Here is a 20591-nt window from a genome sequence, read left to right as displayed (position 1 = left end):
ATACATAAAACATAAGATAGTACACGCAGTTTAAGTTTTCATGCTGTTAGCATAGTAACAGTGTCTGGCAAAGTTTATTAGGACACTAAGTATAATTTTAATGAGTGTACTACTTTGTTCCATGACCTGACAAAAAATGATTACCAACGAATAAATCAGGAATGATTTCATTGCCGAACCACATTCCTGTCTTTAATAAAAAGCATCAACACTGTGCTCTAATCATTATTTTTTGTGGCATTATTTAGTTTTACACCCCAAACTAAAGATTCTTGATTGAAATTCCTCCATCTGTTTTAAACTGCTGGGTTTTAATGATTGCAAATGTGAACTCATTCTGCTGCAAAGATTAAAAAGTGAGTTTTATACGATAAATAGTTCATTTCATTCAGGTCTGCATGAATTTCTGTGAGGTTACAGCATTAAACACCTGCCCCTACTTGACTCCAATGCAATGTGGCTGAATTGAAGTGCAACTGACATATCCAGTGAATAATACAACAACTGTACGTACACTGTCATCAATTATGAACAACTTTGCTAGGATGTATGCTGAATTAGAGGGAACATGTGTATTTACCTACACTCTTCAGGAGGTTGCACTGTATTTTCTGATTACCAGCTTCAGACATCACTGTGCCCATTTAAACCATTTATACAGCAGCATTGCTTTCTAGTATTTGGCTTGTTAAAAGGCCCAGACATGAACACACACAGCTGTAAATATTGAATTATGATGTAAAAAACATTTAGTTGCCGTTGCAGTCAGTGGGATTTCTCTATGGCTGGCTGAGCTGCATGAATCTACAACTTACTTAAGTGCAGGATGAATTTGCTGTGGAAGCGTCTTTATTTATTTTCCAGAAATTCAGGTTTTACACTCATGGCACTTGATTTAATGTGTAAATTTTGGTATGTGAGAATCTAGGTGTTACTTGCTTGGGATGTTTTTTCCCCTCAGCAGCAGTAATCTTGGCTTTATGGCTTTGTTTTACTTTATTCATAAGGTTCAATATGCACCAAACAATGCTCATCTTTTGTAGATTAGAAGTTCTAGTTTACTTCAAGATGGATAATTCAATATTTTATTAAATTCTAACCAAGCTAACACAAACACTGTAAAGTAGCCACTACTGTATTGGTCACAGTGGTATTCACAGTCCCTCTCCTCCACATTATAGATTCCACAAGCTCTGTTCTTATCACCTTATCAATCGTGCCCTGTGGAAGAGGGAGGTGTTGAATGCAGCAGGATGTGACAGTTTGTGGAGGAGTGTGTGGTTGTATGACACTCTTTCAAGCATCTGTGTAAGTAAAAAGTAATGGAGAAAACCAAAGAGGACTGGATTATTATTATTTATTATTATAATTTATTTCATTTCTGGAGGTTACACTCTTTGTTTGTTAGTTTGTGCTAATGTCAGTGCGAACTGTCCATTTCTTTTCCTCTAGTCTGCATCAGATGCTTTTGTTTTTGCAAGAAACTTAAGATCTTCTTGTCATAAAAGTGGATATTTATTGATTCAACCGATTTAAATGTTGGAATATTACCTAAATGTGGCTTTCTCCTTCCTTTTGAAGTGTTAACTATTTGTAGCATGCACAAAGGATTTTTACCCTCTCTGCCATATTTGGAGCCCAGCAGGGTCTCAAGCTTGGAGGCCTTGGCATCAGTGATTGACAGTGTGCCCAGTCTTTTCATGCTCAGCCAAAGCTCCAACATTCCAGCTATAAAATCCCATCTCTCTGCTGAGGACTTGAGAGCTTGGCAAGTTTTAGCTCCCCAACAGCCAAACTCTGGCTCCTTGCCACCTCCTCGCCTTATACCAAAGCTCAAGAAAATTAGTTGAAAATGAAAGAAAAGACATGGGGTGAGTTTGAGGAGAAGAAGGTGGGATTTAAATTGAAGTAGAGGCACTTTATTTGGAATGGCCCCCTTTCATCCACCCTAGGGGTATTGGTCTGTATGAATGGGCTGGTTTGTTCTACGGGTGACCAAACATGGCACTTGAATGTTTATCTGCACAATGATAAAGCTTGAGAAAACCAAAGACACTTGGTGATGAGATGGACCGTGAACTAGTCAAGTGTCCGTTCCATTCTATCTCCGCTGAACACGCAGTTTTGGCTCATCTGCAGCTTTGGCCATGTTGGCGATCCAACTTCTCACAATACATGATGTATTTGTGCCAGCCACTACAAGACAATCATGGGATTCTACTATTGTTGAATATGCTGGGAACCTTGTAGCATTAGCTTAATGCAAATTCACTCTTAAAGTGATTTTTAGAATACAGTAGAACAGAGATGAAAAATGCTATGACGAGAAAACCTACTAATAAAACAGAAAGAACTGTAAGTATCGGATTGCTTAGAAGAGTGAGCCTTACTTCTGGCAGTGCTGTTCATTGAGCCTGGCTCATAGGAGGCATCAATAGCACCTCTCCACATATTTCTACATGTAGTGTTTTCAATTTAACACTCTTTAGACTGTTTGAAGGCCTCATACGTGTACTTTATTGATTTATTTCCACCATTCTATGTGTACAGACAAAAAAAAAAAAAAAAAAAAGGAAAAAACAAATGGTGCTTTGATCATTTATTATAGATAGAGTTGTGAGGTTCATAGCATACAGATTGCATTGGATATATGTGATTTCAATGACTTCCTATGGAGATTATGGTCCGAAAATTTCCCCATATAAAAAAAAAAAAATAAATAAATACAAATAAATAAATAAAATACATTGTCAATTTCTTAGTCAGAAGGTTGCTGCCCTAGGTGACCCCGAGGTCTCATAACTGAAGGAAAATTATTGATCTCACAGACTGATCCTTTCAATATTCATTGGACTTAACAAAACCTAATCCGTGATAGTGAACAGAATAGAATACAATAGAAGAGTCCAAAAACCAGCAGGAGGTAATTAAACCAGATCATTTCATTTCTAGTTTACAAACTCTCTGTGTCTGTGCAGCTTAGTATGCCATTGATTAACATTGCAGCACAGTGAGCATAGTGCTGTCTGCATTAATTAGCTCTTTGATTGGCTGAAGCTCAGAGTCGATGTCTGGCCTACAAGCAGAAGTGGATCAATGTGTCCTCGTGGAGAATTCATAAACTGGGAGAGCAGTGTTGGGAGCAGGGTTCCCACAGCTGGAAGAGTCTATTTCATCATTACAAATGCTCCTAAAAATGCGTATCATGATATTACATCATGCTCCCCTGTGTGATCTCAAGACTAAATGCTTACTAATTATGGCATGCAGGTTTTCTAGGTGCAGCATTTAACCTAAACCTGAAAACTATTCTCTTTGAACTCATTCATTACAATTATATGTTTTCACATCATTTATCCACAGGACACTCAGGGCCTCAACGGGATGGGGTCATGAAGTCAAGATGTTTTATGCCACGTCTCACAGCACAGCCACCAATAAATCCAAACCCAAACATTGTGGTGCACCCAGCCGTCCTACTGAGAAAACATAATCTTAGTCATCATGCACAAATGGACTGTTACCAAGACAACCAATATAGTAATGGCAACAAAAGATTATATTGTCCGCTTTGCAATTTACAAGCCTGTATTGTTGGACTTGTGTTTGGACAAGTCAGTCTTTATGGCCACTTTTGAGAACAATTTGCAATCCGCTTGCTTTCTGACCAAATCGTGTCTGTGAGAAGATTACTGGAGGTTTGATTACTTTTGGTCCACAGAAGGAATGTGTTTGGTCAACAACAGGATTACAGTCACACTATGGGGTGGCTGTGTTCCACCGGTTAAGAAGTTGTCCATGAACCAGGGTCAGTGTTTCAACTCCTGGTTCCAACTGGCCACGTGTTTAAGTATCCCTGGACACGACTCTGAACCCCTGGTGCATTAAATGCAGCTGCCTGTCCACAAAGAATATGTCAGAAAAGTCAACCAAACTTTTTTGGACAATTGCTTCCAATGCAGCGCTGCAGGGGAAGTTCATGTCTGTATCTTCAAGGATAATTCAGTGAGGATTTCTCTAACACTATGTCCTTATGGATGTATTTTAACTTCCAAATGACGTAGCTTCTCATGAGTGCACCAGCTTGTGGTTCAACTGATGCTCATCTCACACCATGTGCTCATGATTGATCAATTCAATATGTCATATAGGGAGTGGATCTCTTTCTTAGGAAGGATCAAACACTTGCACAAAATACTTTTCTCTTCAGTCGAACTGAGAATGAATTCCTTTGTGCACTAGATAACGTCCAAAAGCTTTGCATTCCAAGGGAGTAATGCAATATCACTAATGTTCATATGGATTGTGTTGTTTGTTTTAGAGTACAGCAACAAAACACACACACACACACACACAGTCCCACAGTGTCTCTCTCTTAGCTTTGGAAAAGTGCTGTGGGTGGTTTATTGATTGAAACTCTCAGGTCAGTGTGTGTGTGTGTGTGTGTGTGTGTGTGTATGTTGGAGACTAACCCTGTGTCTCTGCAGCTGGCACTATTTATCTAAGCTGATGTTAGAAGAATAGCGACGAGGTGTTGGCTCGGCCAGTGGGGACAGCTCAAGCACGATAGAGAAACAAGACACGTAGAGAGGGCAAGTAGCCATGTTGGAAGCAAATGTCGTTGGCTTTAAGAAGCTTTGTCCCCTGGGATGCACCTCTGTGTGCCAGCAAAACCCATCTGTCAATCTGAACACTGCAGCATAAGTGAAGTAGAAATTTGTACCTGCCTCTTGAACTGCCTTCATTAAAAAAATAAAAAAATAAAAAAGAGTGAGCAACAATTTTCTCATGTTCCCACATTTGCAATGGACTCTGAGCTGAATATGATTATTCAGATAAATTTAAGTTAAAATCCAAATTGGCTCAGTGGTTCGCTCTGTTGCCTCACAGCGAGAAGGTCCTGGCTTCAAATCCATGTTCTGCTTGGCTCTGCATAATTTCTTTTGAGAGCTGTCGTTCCCTCTGCCATTTAAAGACTTAGAATTGCATGTAGGTGTTAATGTGATGAGTAAGATCGTCTATTTCTAAGCGCGATGATAGACTGGCGACCTGGTTCTAAATGTAGTGTCTGGTTAAGCTAGGCTAGGCTCCAGCCTGTAATGAACCTGCACAGAATAAGCAGGAATAGATAACGGATGGATGTAAATCAAGTTTGAGCACATGCTCATTAAAAAAGGGACATCTTGGTGGACTAGAGGGTAAGTTGCATACCACATTATTGCAGTGTGTCTTTGCCGGGGGCCTTGGCTGCTCCCTGCTTTGTCTCTGTCTTTGCTGTTAACTATCCAACAAATTGCAGCAAAGTGCATGAAAGTAATATGTGCATGAAGTTCTTGTATTAATTCAATTTCCTGATTTTCAATTAATTAAAAAGTTGCGGCTTTAAATCAACAATACTACAAGAACAAGTTTGACGTTTGACAGTTAACGGTTGGAGTGTGGACATATTTATATACTACATAATTACAGTTGATATATGAAGTATTACAAATGATGAATGGCAAAGTGTTCATGCTGTTTGGTTAAGGTTAAACAGAGATTATGATGTTGGTCAGATAAAAAAAAATGAATAGAAATAGAAACTGCTTTTATCTATGAGAAGGGATGCATTTACTTCACATTGCATCATTCATTCATTAAAAAGATGCAATGATTACTATATTCCCCACAAAGCTCATGTGCATGAAAAGGCCTGGGTAAGTTCATTCAGCTCCTCTTAAACATGTTCAAATGCAGTATAGACTCTTTAATGATCTCCTTTGACCTACGTTCACAAATACATAGTTATAATTCATATGATTGCAGCTTATAATTCTGTCATTTAATGTTTTAAAGTTTAGAAAAATTATGATGATGATTATTATTGATATTATTGTTAACAGCAACAACAACAACAACAATAATAATAATAATAATAATGAAGCCCTGGAACTGCTAAAGTGGATGATTCAGTAATATTAAAAGTCACACCTGAGTCCAATAATAGAGTTTATTAATAATTCAAACCATTAATGATCCAACTGAGACCACCGTTTATCCCATTCATAATTCATCGCTGTGTTATACTGTAGTCTCACTGCCACCACACTGTACAAAGCGCCCTCCCCACCTTCATACAAAATGTATGTCCTTTGATTAATGTGCTAGCTTTCACCGACTTCGTACTCCGCAGCAGAGTCTGCATCCTCCGTTAGCAGCCCTGATTCTTTTATGGCCAAAACAGATACATAGGAATTTCCATTCACTTTGAGGAAAGTGAGATGTTGCCACTTTCTACTATGAGATGATGGCAGCCCCATAAATCAGGATATTTTCTCACTGGCACGTGGACTATGGCACATTAACCATTGCACTTCATGAACCATCTCACGCAGACACACTACACAGCAGAGCGAGAGCAGGGGAGGTCTGAGAGCCTGACTTTCACTTATAACTTATTCATGCTTCACGCCGTCATTCCGCACACCTGGGAACAAGTCAATTTTTTTCACAGCAAGAAGGATCATCTAAAGCAGCAGTATTTTCAATACAATTTTATTTATATAGTGTTCAAGGTTTAAGACCTTACAGAATATTACTGTATACAGAATTATATAGAAACCAAACAACCCCACTTCATCCAGGGCCCCAGATGATAAAGTTGAACTTTATTTTGTACCCAAGCTGCAGCATAGTATTACAAATGCATGTATGGGTCCAGAGTGGGAATCGGTGTCTCAGCTGGAGCAGTTTATGCTCAGATGATTGATGCATTGTCAATGGACTAAAGAGATTTGTCCTAAAAGTTCACAACCACATACATGAAGTCATTTTCTGTCCACCTATACTTTATGCTGAAGTTGCCCAGATCTTATTTTTTTGCCTCCAGATGATAAGTGCCACCAAACAGTTCACAATCAGAGATATTCATATCAAATCTGGGCCAATTGGGATCCATATCCATCTGTGCTTATGTGACTGCTGTCAGAATGGTCAGGACACATGAGAATTCATCACTATTGTGCTGCATGCATGTGTCTCATAGTTTAAATCTTTGCACACAAAGTTTTAGGACAGTACGACGGAGTGGAGCCCGCCCTGATGGGAAAATCATGCTCAGCCAGTAGTGAGAACACCAGCAGCCTATAGTTACTTTAACATTTACTTTTTTTTCAGAGATGTGGATTATTCTGATGTTGCTTGTCTCCAGTGAGTTAGTTAATGTACTCTGTTATCATGCTATGGTAGCTGTTAGCAAAACTACATGTATGTCTGTAATGTCCTGACTAGAAACATGCTCCCGAACCTATCTTATTGTGGAGAGGTGCTGTCAACAACTCCTGTGAGGTCAGACTGAGACCAACCTGGCAGCAGAGCAGAGATACTGACCTGTAAAAGTTTCTGAGTGAGGCTCACCTTTTTAACCAATCAGAGTTTAGCAGATTCTGCATCTGGAAACAAAACTGATGTGTTCAATTTGCAGAACAGAAAACCAAAACTACTAACTAAGAAAATGATGAGACGCTCAACACTAGAATTTCATGGCCATCAGTTCAGGGTCATCATCATCATGAATTCTCTCTAACTTGTTTTCAGATGACGTTTATGCTAATGCGAGCATTTTTCCCCCTCGACAAGTCTGTTTTGTGCAGGATTACGTACAGTTCTCACAGTGTGCCAGCTGGTGTTGCTTTGGGTTGAGGGTGAGCGGCGGGGACGTGCCTCCTTCCGTGACAGTTTGAGGACACACTGGGCCTGCTGACAGCTAATGATGATGCTGTCTGACACCTGCATAAATGCATGTGATTATGTGCGTGTGCGCGAGTGCAGTTGTGTGTATGCATTTATGTTTATCGGCGTCTGTGCGTGTCCTTGTGGATTTGTGTGTCCGCTTTTGGGCATGTATGCGTGCGTGCGCTCTTGTCTCTGTTTACGGGCATATTTGCATTTGGCTGGATGATGTTGCAGTGAATTTCTTTGGTGTGACAGAAGATGAGCTTGAGCTCCTGCTGATAGATGTATCAGCTTCGGGCAATAGATCTACATATGTGTTAGTACTTGTGTACATGCATATCCTCCTGTGTTTGTAACTTTTAGTTCGTGGCTGGTTGTAATAACTGAAGATGACTTTTAAGGGGCTAAAGCCTAAGCCATGCCTTTGCGGAGGAGTACACAAGTTTTTCTGCTGGTGAGTATGCACCATTCGCATCAATCAACGTGCTCGTACCTGTAGAGGCCCTGCTCTTTTACTCTCCAGCTCTGTAGTGGGTGCTATGGACCGGTCTACAGCAGCGGAGGAGGAAAGGAGTCAAAGCAGAACAGTTTTGTGCCATGGTTCGTGTTGCACTTTCTGTGTGTAAAGGTTCTACAGCACGTGTGTTGAGTTCTACTTTCTTTTAGGTTGTTTTTGATCTGAGATGATGAGACTACAACTACCAGGTTCCAACATATTAGCTGAAAATTTCAAATAGAGAAACCACATAGTAACTAAATGTTGTCTCTCTCTCTCTCACGTAGCACGACAGTCGATAGAGACTCTCTAAAAAGTCCCCTACAGTTCTACATACAAACAGATGTCCATTTTGGGTCAGCACGCCCAAGTACATACTTGGGCCGACTCTGATATTACACATCTCACTGCATATTTCACGGTTCACTGCTCTGCTTGACCTACCAGGTTTTGGCAAGCTGGCCAATCATAACAGTGTAGACTCAGGGTGAATCCACTCTGTGCTTAAAGCGACAGGTACTAAAACAAACAGCTTCATGCTAAAAGAAATGAGATATTGTAAGAAAAAGAATGAAGCAGGCATAAAAAGCTCTTTAATGCTCATTGTTGTTACAAATTGTGTTTAGGGGCAGAACAATTTATGTGTGTCTGCAGTCATAATATCCAGAAGAGCTGCTTTCAACTTCACCTAAACCCTGAAATCTGATAAAGTGCACCGTTTTATTATTTCCTGGTTCATCACATCAGCTTTGATGTCATGCTTGAGAGAAAGCAGCAGAGTGAAAATGTTCACAATTATGGATTTCATTGTTAGTCAGGCTAACCTCAGTTGCCACGCTTTTCTTCACATAGCATTTCAAACAACAGCAGTGAGTCAAGATATTTCCGTCGGTCGGCTGAACTCTGTCTGATTCTGTGACTCACAGCGGTGTTTGAAGCCAGACGAGCCATATTTTGTCACACGATCTGTATTGTGCCGTTTATATTAGGTTCGACCTTTGGTTCAGATGTTACACTCACACTCACCTCAGCTTCTGTGTTTCATCTCTGTTGATTCACACAAACGTATGATTGTTATTTATTATGAATAGCTTTTTTTGGTGCCTGCAACTATTGCTAGAGGGTGACTTCACCCAAATAATAAGAATCAAGGTACCCTAGTCGTCTATCCTGCATACCAAAAACATCTAGAGGAAATAGTGCAGCTACATTTGTAACATTTATCACCTAGACGTCTTTATCTCCTGCACTCCCTATCTTTTAATCTTGCTCCCTCTCCTCCTCCTCTCTTAAAATCTTTTTGCAGGGCTTCTCTGTGCACTACTTTCTCTCAGATTACATCAGTTTATTCACTGAGGTCACTTGACAGAGACAGATAGCTCACGAGCTCTAATCTCCTCAGCAAAACACGAAATACTCAATACAACAACATCTTTCCTACTTTCCTTTCCTCTTAATCCCAAACTGTGCTTTAAAGCAGCTGCTGTGGCTCCGCTTGTCCGGTACCAGCTGCACATCTTTCCGTCACTGATTGAAAACAATCCTTTACTGCATGCATGTGAACTCACTTTAGAAGGTCAGAGGTTAGACTGAGGAGAAATGTGTTTGACATTTTCCAAAAAGGGGCCTTAGCTGTGACTGTGAAGGTGCTCTAAAAGAGGTCATAAATGCAATTTTGTGGGAAACATAAGCGAAATGTGGTCGCACATAGAAGCAAATACATGTATCAGCAGCTCAGTAGCTTCTAAGCCTCATGCAATATGAATGGTTAGCCAACAGTGTGTGTGCTTGTATTTATTTTACCTCATGTCATGTTACCTTAGTCATTATGCTGACTGAGAGGTATTTACCAGACCAGGGTGTTGTGATCACGTGTCTGCGTCTTCACATATGGGTGGTATTAATCCTACAAATCCCAGGCTACCCACAGCGTCAGTGCCCTCTGTAAAGGTCTTGGTCATAACCCTGCCGTGCTTTATGCCTGTAACAGTCTCACCCTGAGAGGAGACAGGGACTGCAATGCATTCCGCTCATTCCTGATCGTTAAAAATAAAACCTCTGAACTCAAAGTAAAGGGCGACCTTACGTGGCCTTACATAGTTTTAACAGCTAATACAAGTATTAAAAAACTATTTTTTGTTCTATAATTTATGTGCAAAGATGTTATCCAAACATAACTCACATTTCCTTTGTGCCTGGCAAATACAAGTCATCCTTTTGAACTCAATACCCTCCGTCTCTGTTTGAACAATGTCATTTCAAGCACATTGGAATATCACCTGGGGCAGGATGGGAACATATAGTTCAAGGAGAAAAGCAGCCACTCGACTTTGCGGTATTGAGAAAGAGGATGCTTGATAAAGCGTCAGATACGGCCTCTGCTGAGACTTGAATGGCTAAAGAGGCCTTGTGTGTGTGCGCTTTTATTCTGATGAGTGCTATTGAATAAGGTGAAAGTAAAAAATAAGTAAAAACCTGATAATGCAACGACTTTACACTCTCTGTGTACTGTGGCAGTACACAGAGAGTGAATCACAGTGAAGTAAACTCAACCATGACTTTGAACAAGTGGACACGAATGAGCATGTAGTGTCTACAATGATTAATACATTTTGGAGTATTTTCATAACGACATCAAGCTGAAGCACTGGCCAGCATGTGGTGAATTTTTGCAGAGTGCAGCAGAGCAGCTCAAGGGAGGGCTGGGCGGAGCAGAGCAGATTAATTGCGAATGCTTGTCTACAGTAGGTTGCATATTGTAGATTTGAAAGCATCAGTAGTGGGTATGTTTCTCTTTCAAGTCACAATAATGCGTGTGCGTCTGCACTTTGTGATCGTTCAGAAAGCTACGGCTCAGGCTGTTGCTGAGAAATGACCCGAGATGGAAACTCTTTCCTCGTCCTTTTCCAGAAAAGCATTCTTTAGCTGCCGCCTCACCTCAACTGATCCCACTCCAACCACCAGAAAAACACAGACCGAATCCCCATGACAGAGTGCACACACACACACACACACACACACACACACACACACACACACACACACACAAATATGCTGTCGCCCGTTACTGATGAAATGAAACATCAACACCCCTGATGTTGGACTTTGAGCAAATGGGATAATTCTGGTATGTATAATCTATCTGCATGATCAATGCAAACTTGTTGCTGAAACTCTTTAAATCCACATCACCACAATAATTCAAACTTCATTCCAGATCCTAGAGCCACAGTGGTAAAAATAAAGATTTGAATTGCCCTTAACAGTAATTCTAAAACACTTTATCAGACAGGGATCTCTGTCAGCGTCTGGCATTTGAGTGGTGCACTTGGTTTTGGACATGCTTTCTGGAACTTATTAGACCCAAACAAACATTTTCATGTGATGCATAAAACCTAATTTGGGGCCAAAATACCATTTCTGACTCCACAACCAGGATACAGGATGGATTAAACCCATAAGACTTTGTGAAGCAAGAACTACGTTCTACACTTTTAGAACTGTAGGGCTCACTCCCCTAGGGCTAAATGTTAGGGATTACTTGCGCTTTAGCTACCAATGAGCAGCTGGCGTTCAAAGCATCCACATCACATGGACTGTAAAGATCTGAATAATGGTTTGGTCTGGTAGTTTTAGCTATTTTGGCTTAATTCTGCTTTTCGTTACGCGCAGTTGCCAGGAGTAAGAGCACCGCCGGCAGTGTTTCAGACATGACAGGGAGATAATAGTTTTCAACGAGACAGCTGACGAATGCTGAGGATTTCTGATCAAAGATCGCAGTTATTGCAGGGCAGCATTCCTTGCGTGGGAGGTTAGATGACTGACTTGCATCTTGGAGATTAATTTAAGCGGCTTTCCTTGTGGGCCATATAAAAAGGGAGTTGTTTTTATGAGTTGGGGCCAAAACAGCTGAAGTTTCAAGGTGGAGGAGGACAGACAGAGACAGCAGGGAGACATTAGAAAATTGCATTGCTGCTGAGGATGTGCCGTGGTTGCAAAAGTGGAGACAGATGAAAGAGTGCAGAGTAAATTCAAGCACAGTGGTGAATAGTAGTAGTGAGGGCTTATAATGTCCAGTAATGCGTATACTGCTCTTAGTGGTGTTTTCTGTCAGCACAAAGCCAAATGTTCCTCCATGATTGTCTGATCATTTGGTAAATTATCACGTTCAAGTCTCTGTATGGAAAATAAAAATATAGTAAATACCATATTGCATTTCTGTTGTAGACACACAGTATTCTCTGATCTTTATTTGCTCATAATAGACGTGGCTACTGTTTGGCATTTTCAAATGCACCGCTTCGTTTTTATAAGTCTGTTTTGTCATATTTTAGTATGAGTTTTTTAAAATGTGTGTGGGAGAAATGCTGGACTTTGTAGTCACATACACTACAGTACTGTACAAAAGGTGAACGCTGAGTTCTCCAACTCAGTGAAACATTGCTTTCGTTTGCCTCACATTAAGTGTCTTCTTCTCTGAAGGAACTCAAACAAATCTCTAGAATCAAGAATCTCTCTGCCTTTAATTTCAATACGTCTCCTTTGACTTATCTGTTTGCTGTTCTGTGTTGATTTGACAGAGTCTTCTACATTTAGTAGAAGAGTCAGTGACCTCACTTTCACCTGTAAGGTCTGTCACACATCTCTGCACTTTTCTGCTTCAAATTCCAACCTGGTTTTCTGAATCGTTCTGCTCATGATGGGTTTGCATGTTGTGTTACAGGCCCTAAGAGTCTGTTCATGGATTCTTCCTTGACTGGCGGTGTGTTATATCTTCCCCACTGTGTGGAGGTTGTTGGGGGTGTCACTGGATTTTTCACAGTGCTTCTGTTATGAGCTGTTCTCTGTACACTGCTCACTACACCTGTGGGTTCTCTCTCTTTCAGGAGTCCAAATTGTGGCTGTGGCCACTGTTCATGCAGCACCTCTGTATGGTTTTACATCTTTCCTCTGATTTAAAACGATTCGCTTTTCTCCCATAGATAGCCGTCTGCTTTTCGTCTTGACAGATCCTTTTTGATGACAAATGTCTTCATCATTAAAACCAGTACTGTATTTCTGTGTGACACATCTGACTGCAAACTTCACTTGCACACAGGCAGCCCAGACTCCACCCCCAGAGGTTCAGTGATTGGCCCACTTAGAGGCAGCGCAGCCCACTGGCAAATTTGAATACAGGGAAACAGGCAGAGAGAAATGGACAGAGAGGAGGAGGAGTGGAGTTAGAGGGGGGCGGTGCACTAGTTTGTCCCAGCTTCGCCCCCCCGGCTCTCTCTCTCTCTCTCTCACTCTGCTGGGTCAGGATGGAAAGGCTTACAGAGGCAGGGGAGGAAACATGTCATGAGAGGTGATGACACAGCCACGGAGACATATCTACATCGTCACTGACTCCCAAGTTTGCTGCTTGCTGCCGTTTCTGCCGCCGCCGCTGCTGCTGCTGCTGTAACTGCTTCCCACAGAGAAGAGAGGGAGCCAAAGAAAGCCTCCGTCCTCTCTCCCCACCTCTCTGTCTTCCTTTTTCTTTTTTTCACTTTGTTTGTGGATGATGGGTTTTTAATCATGTGGAAGGTAAGGGGACAAGAGGTGGTGGATGAGGAGCATGTGCACGCGTGTTTTGTTTTCTGATGCATACAGTACAGGGCCCATCTCAGTGGGGGACTGTGTTCCTGTTAGTTCACTTAAGTCTCTGTCAGTCTCTGGGGGATTCCCGCTTGGTTTCAGCCTCAACCTAAGCTCAGGCTGCATTCTCGGTGGAAATGAGGAGTGGAAGCTTTGAGTGCCAGCATTACTGGAATGATAATGATAGAGCAGTGGCTTCGGGACTCAGCCAATGAGTGTAGCAGAGCCATCTGTATCGTGGTTTAGCAGAAACTTCTGCACAAACAGTTGTTGAATTTACATTATTAACAAGCAGTCTGTTTTTGCCATATGGTGTAAGATATGGGAAAATGAATGAGTTGTTCATTCCTGATTTATCTTTAAGTTCTGAGCAACTTCATCTTTACAAAAACTTTAGTTTCAGTGTCCTAAGATGTGCAGTCACTGCACTAAATACAGAATTACTTAAAGCAGAGCTGATCATGACCATTTTCTTAGTGAAATGTTTGTGTTATACTTCACAGGTTGACTTTTGAATCGCCCGTTAAATTGTATGCATGGGTGGGGTTATGCTGCGTGTGAGTGTCTGTTTTGTGTGACCCAATTTCAAAGAGCCACTGTGTGTGTTTTGGTGGTTGCTTGAAGCCCAAGACACATAAAGACAGGAGACAGTGCCTTGAGGAATGCTTAAAATGTGTGTGTACTTCAGCGCTGTAGTGCGTGTGTGAAAGTATGAGTGGCTTTAAAAAGGAACTGAATATTTGGATGGTTTTGCACTTAAGAGGGAGGACGTTTGACAGTGCAAATTTGAGGACTGGAGGGGAGAGGGCACATTTAGGATGCTGCCAGTTTGTTTCCCTGAATGTAGGTAAATATAACATATCTATGTGCATACACATCTGCTCCATTCATGATTGTACGGCTCCGGTGGTTTTAGCCTCCCAGAGTTCAGGTTGTTCATTTTCACAGCATCTCCCATGTGCTGCGCCATGTTTGGAGTGCATCTGCGTCTGTGTTTACGTGGTTGTGTGTGTGTGTGTGTCTGATATGTGCAGACGTGTGTGTGTGGGACAGGTGGCTGCCAGAGGCTCATTGCTACAACTGATCCTTCTCACCTGCTACGGGTCATATTGTGATCAAGGAAATACAGGTTCAGCGTTTGATCTGCGATACAATGGGAAACCACTGCAACTGCAGATTATGGCATTAGTTCCAAGAACAATGGTTGTAACTCAGCATTAAATAGAAAAATGTGCAACTTTTGTGGCGGCTTCCTTAGAATTTAATCCTGAAAGTCCACATTTCTAAAGTTTCTGAAGCAGCTTTGAACTCATTTGTCCTTCAGTGAATGTGGGAATACTGTATATTGTACTTTGTGCTAGAAAAAAGTTTTATTTATTAATAAAAACATGAATTTCTACCACTTTTGATGCAGAGAGCTTATTTGCTTTGACAAGTAGAGAGTAGGAAGTACAAAAAGGCTTTGTCTGATGTCCAGTTTGTAGTTGTCACGATGCTGACCAATATAGGAACAATAGTATTGTTGCTGTTTCTTTTCCTGTTTCCCTTGACATGTTTTAGCTGCATTGTCAGCCTGGGCGGGCTCGAGAAAAGCATCTTACTGTAGCTTTAGTAGCCCCCCCCCCGTCCAACGTGAAGACTGACTGTGGGAACCACGTAGCAGAGGCAGTATTGTCAGTTGTTTTCCTGTGTGGGATACATCTGTCAGTTTGTTTAAACTTGGCAGCAAAATCCAAGGAATTGCTTGAGAGTTGTTGCTTTATTCATGAGAAAAAAATATGCTCAGGAAAACTAAGTTGCCTGTTGCTCACAGCATTAGCCACCTACGTTACCCCCTGAAATATCCTGTTATCACACCAGCGTGCAGCTTACATGATAAAATGGGGAGGTATAACTCATGAGACTCTTATCACTTCCTAATTGGTTAATTTGATCTTCAAAGCATCGGCAGTCGCCCACTTCAGATGCTTGGGGGGCAAACCGTTAATTGCTATCTAAACATCCTTCATAAAGGACAAAGACAGACTGGGATACTTTTTTCCCCTCCTATCCTCCCCCCCCTTTTCCCATTCCAGTTCATTTTATTCAGCCCAGTGCGTTCTTTAATCACCAACCGAATAAGATGAGAGTGCAGTGTTGCCATGGAAACTTCAGAAATTGTGACAATGAGCACAGTCGGTTCAGTGAGATTTGGCAGCTTGTGTAGTCCTGTGGAGAGGATAAGTGGTTCCTCAAATTTTTTTACAGTTGTCAGGGCCCTCTACAGTGGGTTACTTCACAAATCCAAAGACGGGTATCACCCAAAAGTTTTAACATTTGATCTATAAATAAATCATGGTCGTAGCTGCTTGCAATAAAACATATACCTGCTGGGTGGGGCACTTTAATTCTGTTTAGACTAAGTGTTTAATGCTAAACAGTTGAATTCTGCTTCATATGTCAAACTGTCCTGCAATCTCGTACCTGTGAGTCAGCACCGACTGCTCGTTGAACAAGTCACTTCTTCAAGTGCACGCAAGTAAAACCATGCACGTCCTTTTGAAACCTTTGACACAACATGACCCTTTAGCTATTGAAAGCAAAAATCAACACCGGCTCCGAACACGCCGCCTATCACAGGTGCCAGCTGTGGTTTGGTTTTACTTATTTTTCTCTTCACATTTTGAGTCTGAAAATATTTCACTGTCATTTGATATGCATTGGGGGATTTAGATAATCTGCTGCAAACCAGCAGATGTTAAAAGTCAGGTCACATCATTTTGGAATATCAGCCACGAGAGAGTGCTCTCAAAAGTTTGATGTTTTTTTGACATCGCTTTCATTCCGATTCAACATAAACACAGATTGCGTAAACTTCCTTTGCTCTGTATTGTTCATGTTCATAGTGAAAATCTAAAATCATGTGTAGTCATGAGCATATTTCAAAGCTGAAGTCCATGTGTTAGATATTATCACATGCCTTGACCTCTAGAATGAAGGTTAGCAGAGCCATTTGAGGAATGCACAAGATTAAGTGTGCACATCTCACTCACTGTAAAAAGTAATCCTAGAACATTTATGTTTGTTATTAAGGAACTAAAACCTTGTTTTAATTATAAAATTTCAGTTTAATGAAATTATTGCAACTAGTGTCCAGTAAAAATCTGCATGTCTCAATAATTTCCCAGAAAGAAAAGTGTCTTTATGCAAGAAGAAATAGAGACAATTGGCAAATGGAAGGACAAGTCACACATTTGAAAAGCATTTGAACTTTTGTTGCTTTTCTTTTCACTTGTTTTAAGGATTCAGACACCACTTGAAAGTCTCGATGAGAATAATAGTCTCACATATATATAAACAAATGCTCCAAAATAGAAAGATCAGCCTCTGTCATATGACTCAGTTTCAGCTGTGTTGTGTGAGCCATGCAGATGCATCATGCTTTACTGCACTGGTGCTCTGTTCATACATGCGTACACTCTTTTTCCAGGCCCCTGGAGATGCTTTCATTAAAAACATTTCATTATCCAATCAAATTTACAATGAGATTTTAGTACTTAAGGGAATAACCACTATTTAATCACTTCCATCGCGACGAGGGAATCCTAAGCACATATTTTGAGGCAACAATAATGCATTATGGAACAACTGTGATCATGAAAAGAGGCGTTATTTAATGTTGAAGTGTCTTAAAGAGGAAATGGGGCGCTTGTGGCCTCGCCAGTGAGTTTGGGTTCATGATCCCAAACAATCGTCCCAAAGGGTTTTCTTACCACATCAGCAAGATTAAATGAAGACCTTGTGTGGAAATGTATAAAGAAAATGTAGAAAAGTGAAACAGAACTACAGCATGTTGGACTTCGGTAGTGTCTGATACAATAACTGCATGCAAAGAAGAGGGAGAGTATGGTATTGTGTAGTACTATAGTCCGTTAGTTTTTGGGTGAGCATCAGGTTTTTCATCCCATTTTCCTTTTAGCCTTTTGCAATATTGTTTCAAGATGTACTTTGTTACATGCAGAAGCAAACCTGCCCCCTAAAATAAATCTATTTATCTATATGTTTTCTACTAACTTAATGAGAAAGTGTAGACAAACTTATGTAAAAGTATATTAACATAAGTATCAAATACACCGATACGAGAGGTATCAAAATGTTGATTATCTCCCCAATAAATCCTAAATCACATCTGCACTTTATCCGCACAGGACCAGGATCAACCGCTCTGTCACTGTCTTACGACTTTATTATACTGTTGTTAGGATAATAACTTTTCACCTGTACCGTAGGAAGAACCGCAGAGAAAGATTATGTGTGTGTGTGTGTGTGTGTGTGTGTGTGTGTGTGTGTGTGTGTGTGTGTGTGTGTGTGTGTGTGTGTGAAGGTCAGTCTCCCTGATAAATACGTCAACACCAGACTTGTTTTTGTCCCCTTTAATCTCTGGCCCCCAAACATCACATCTAATTTCACATTGGGCACTGTACCAGATTTGGGTCACACAAGCAAGATGCCAGACAGATGCATGCACCACACACACACACACACACACACACACACACACACACACACACCAATCACAAATGTTACCCTTTATCATTATCACAAACAGCTTCAGCATCCCAGAGTACGACCAGCCAATCCTGTTAGGTGTGACTGACTACTTCAAAACATGAAAGCCTGTGATTGGTCACGGCCAGTGTGGTAGAAAGCGGATTACGGATCAACATGGCAGGGTGTCGGGGACCAGACAAAGACATTATGTGTGTTTCCGTACGGCAACAGTTAGTGTTGGTAACTTGTTGTAAATGCAGAGAATGCAGCTTCATACTGTTAAGACGGGAAGGGGAAGTTAATTAGGAGTCAGAGGAGAGGAGACGAGGAGAAGGAGGGGTAGTAGAGAGAGATGAGTGATATTTTCAAATGTTATTTCTCCTTTGTATTTGACAGCTAAAATACAAAGCGGATTCTCCTTAAAGTGGAATCTGGACTTCTTCAGCTCTTTGCCGAGGTTCATCATCACCCAAGAATACGTTATTTATTCTGCCCTAATTGAACTTACAGCACCTACATGTCCAAGCCGGTCTACTGTTGACTCCGTGAAATGAATTTCTTCCTTTGCAAGCAGAGTAACATTTATCACATTCCTACAGCGGCGCTCAAGACAAATATTTTGCAAGGAAATGCTGTAGAAAAATATTTAGCACTTGCTCCACATGGCAGGGGAGCACATCAGCACTCTTTCCGCATGGTTGGATACATACAGCGGGTGGGACATGTAAAAAAAAAAAAAAAAAAAGTCCTTTCTTCCTTTTTTGGATAAAAAAAAAGAAGCAGAGGAAATTTGAATTGACCTTGGCACGAAAAGCATGACCCTGAAAAGACAACTTATTCTCAACAACTCAGAGAGGTTGAGGGTTAATCTCTAATACCATGCTATCTGCTTCTGCTATGAGCAGATTATGTTATTTTCCCTTTTGTAATATGCAAATCCCATAAGTGGTTGGAGGGGGGTCTTTACAATTCTTGGACAGATTAATGTAAACAGGGTTTTAAACTGTTTAGATGCTGGAGGAACAAAGAGAAGTTAGAAATAAAAAACACAAAAAAGGTAGAGGTTGTGTTCAAAAATTCCAGAAAATGTCAATAATTTATTTGGTTTTTCACAAAAATGTGAATAATTGAGCATCGGATCTTCCTGTGTGTCTCTGCTGTGGAAGTAGGTGATGTCAAGTTTAAATAGGAGATTCAAGATGCTGACATGTTTAGAAAAGAAGACCTAAAGTGTTATTAATAAAAGTCAAGGCCACCTACAATAGTCAATGTTCAATGTTCTTAATAAGTTTCAGAGGTTTCTGTTGTGAAAACGTGACTCAGTGGAGCTTGACGACATCATGTTCATGATCATGTTTACACTGTGGCTCAGATGCTTTGCTCATTTTCGCTTAGGTCCAGCGTTCGTATGTGTGTTTGCCGTGTTCCGCCTCCTGTGAGTTGAGAGAGAATTGGAACGGTGCAATCATACCGTGACACACACACACACACACACACACACACACACACACACACACACGCTCACAGTGTGTGCTGATTATGAGTCAGGTCAACAGGGCTGACCTACTTCTCGGTTCTGCTCCGTGGACTGCCACAGCCGCTCATGTCAACTTACCAAATGGGCCCTTCCACCCCTCCAAATGGGTTTTAAGGGGGTTTAAATTGTGTTTGGCTGGTTAATGTAATCATTTTGAGTGGGACGGTCTTTCGTTGGAATGCATTCATGAAGTGGAGTGTGAGGTTTTCATCTATTTGTTAAGCGGTTAGGTTACATTTTAAATATTTATTTTGCTGAAAGAGAAATTCAGTACAATTTCCTGTGCGTTTGACGACATTGAATTCAATAGCTCTTATTGTTAGTTACATAGAAACTGTGCGTAGCCCCGCAATAATTAACAATTATAACAGAGCATCAGTGTTATGAGTGGCTCCATGTGCTGTGTACAAGCACAGGAACCGCTCCGGATCGTGCTCTTGTCAAATCAGTTGTTAGAAAACGAAAAAACAGAAAGAGCAACCATGAAAAATTTAACATTTTAAAGTAGGAGGGGAAGGGAATGCTGCAACCTCCTTGGACCTAAAGTTGATGAAAGATTTAGTAGCAGAGCAGAGACTAATGGGAGAGTCTGCCCAAATATAAACAGGAAGAGACATCAAAAGTTGAAGGGATTTAATTTGTGAAGGGCTTCATTAGTTGTTCTCACAGTCGGGCTTATTTGTCGTCCAAGGTGCT

General features: G+C 40.9%; 1 protein-coding gene across 2 annotated transcripts in view; it reads left to right on the top strand.

Moving 5' to 3' along the window:
• LOC113164753 (E3 ubiquitin-protein ligase Midline-1-like) overlaps positions 1-20591 on the top strand; it is a 47926-nt gene that overhangs the window by 1085 nt on the left and 26250 nt on the right. The window contains exon 1 of one of the 2 annotated variants that reach the window (XM_026364205.2): positions 13511-13777. The exons of the other annotated variant lie outside the window; for it this stretch is intronic. The gene's annotated coding sequence lies outside the window, so the exon portion shown is untranslated. Of the gene's footprint in view, positions 1-13510; positions 13778-20591 lie in introns of those variants that run through there. 2 annotated transcript variants of the gene reach the window in all.

Source organism: Anabas testudineus, chromosome 2 (genome assembly GCF_900324465.2).
Source record: "Anabas testudineus chromosome 2, fAnaTes1.2, whole genome shotgun sequence".
Classification (NCBI taxonomy): Eukaryota; Metazoa; Chordata; class Actinopteri; order Anabantiformes; family Anabantidae; genus Anabas; species Anabas testudineus.
The sequence above is the reverse complement of the archived record's forward strand: the minus strand, read 5'-3'. Positions and strand labels throughout refer to the sequence as shown.